Source organism: Spermophilus citellus (genome assembly GCF_964194105.1).
Source record: "Spermophilus citellus genome assembly, chromosome: 6".
Classification (NCBI taxonomy): Eukaryota; Metazoa; Chordata; class Mammalia; order Rodentia; family Sciuridae; genus Spermophilus; species Spermophilus citellus.
The window spans coordinates 111,090,340-111,092,332 of record NC_138187.1 but is presented as its reverse complement, the minus strand read 5'-3'; the positions used below and the strand labels follow the sequence as shown (position 1 = coordinate 111,092,332).

Sequence of the window (1,993 nt, the reverse complement as noted above, 5' to 3'; positions counted from 1 at the left end):
AAACTAAGAGGCAGTAATCTCCAAAAGCTGGTAACCGAGAAAATGAACAAGGTTCTGGAGTGAAAAGCCCAGCAGGGCACCTGGTCCCTATTCTTCTGCAAGCTGCCGTGGAGAATCAACAAGGTCCTGAGAATCCTCACTAACACCCAACATTGAGCACCAAAGTTGACTTACCCATTTCCTCCTCTGACTGACAAGTAGTACAAGTGGCTGTTATGGAGAAAGGAGCAACATGGGACAAGTGAATAACTGGGCTGATTCTGACCCAAGTGAAGGATCCAGGGCAACAAACTAAATTTGGGCAACAATGTGAAGCCTGAGTTTCTGCACCCCTCCCGCCAGGGGAACAGTGTGTACCACCCCAACCAGGAGGAATAAATCATGACATGTCTCCAAATGACAGCAGATAGAACAGAGCCTGAGCATTCTAACCACTAACACTGCCTCTGAGTTTTCCTGTCACTCCTCTCCCAGTTCCCTCAACTGTCCCAATGAAACCAGAGAGGGAAAAACAAAACACAAGAGGCAGCAAGTCCAGAATCTATCAGAACAACTACAATGAGTGGATGAAGTTCCCCAAACATGAGCAAAATTAAAAGTGCAGCAACTATAAAACCACACTGCAGGGTGGAAAACCGGAGCGCCATTTGCAAAGGACCAGGAACCCAGATGAGAGGAAATCATAGCTCAGGCCACAGAAGGTCGCTCCTCCCCATTCTGCATATCACGCAACTTAATTAGAATGTGGTTCCATCCAGTGGAACAAGAGCTCAGAGATGAGATGGTGGAATAATAGAAATGAGGGGAAACGAGGGGAAAGTAGCCCAGAGCCTGGGAGTCAAAGCTGGTTCCTAGCCCACTCCCATCCCACAGTCGCCCACCTCCTCTTCTTCCAACATGACAGATGCCACTGTGTCCTTTGCCAAGGACATCCTGGCTGGTGGAGTGCCGCAGCCACCTCTAAGACCACAGTACTGCCCATTGAGCTGGTCAACTGTTACTGCAGGTACTGGATGTCAGCAAGCAAATCACTGCACATAAGCAATACAAGGGCATTATAGACTAAGTGGTTCATCTCCCCAAGGAGCAGGGAGTCCTGTCCTTCTGGCATGGTAACCTGGCCAACGTCATCAGATACTTCCCCACCCAGGCTCTCAACTTTGCCTTCAAAGATAAATACAAGCAGATCTTCCCGAGTGGTGTGGAAAAGAGGACCCAGTTTGGACACTATTTTGCAGGGAACCTGGTATCAGGTGGTGCCGCAGGGGCCACATCCTCTTTTGTGTGTCCTCTTGATTTTTGCCCGAATTCATATAGCAGCTGGTGTGGGGAGAGCGGGAACTGAAAGGGAATTCAACATCCTCAGTGACTGCCTGGTTAAGATCTACAGATCTGATGGGATTAAGGACCTGTACCCAGACTTTAATGTATCTGTGCAAGGTATTAGCATCTACCAAGCTGTCTACTTCAGTATATATCACACTACAAAGGGAATGCTTCCAGATCCCAAGAATACTCACATCTTCATCAGCTGGATGATTGCACAGTCTGCCACTGCCATTGCTGGGTTGATTTCCTATCCATTTGATACTGTTCACCACTGCAGGATGATGCAGTCAGGGCGCAAAGGAACTGACATCGTGTTCACAGCACAGCTGACTGCTGGAGGAAGATTGATCGTGATGAGGGAGGCAAAGCTTTTTACAAGGGTGCATGGTCCAATGTTCTCAGAGGCATGGGTGGTGCTTTTGTACTTGCCTTGTATGATGAAATCAAAAAGTTTACATAAGGGCTGAGGTTGTGGCTCAGAGGTAGAGCGCTTGCTTGCCTAGCATGCGTGAGGCCCTGGGTTCCATCCTCAGCACCACATTAAAAAAATAAAGGTATTGTGTCAACCTACAACTAAAAACTAAATGTAAAAAAAAAAAGTTCACATAAGTTATTTCCTAGGTTTTTCCCCCCACCTGTGAACAGGCATGTTGTGTTACATATC

General features: G+C 47.4%; 1 pseudogene across 1 annotated transcript; it reads left to right on the top strand.

The window, feature by feature from the left end:
• Positions 1 to 897: 897 nt before the first annotated feature.
• On the top strand, positions 898 to 1,789 carry LOC308652341 (ADP/ATP translocase 2-like; annotated as a pseudogene). Its single transcript has one exon. The product of its transcript is annotated as an ADP/ATP translocase 2-like (transcript).
• Positions 1,790 to 1,993: the final 204 nt, after the last annotated feature.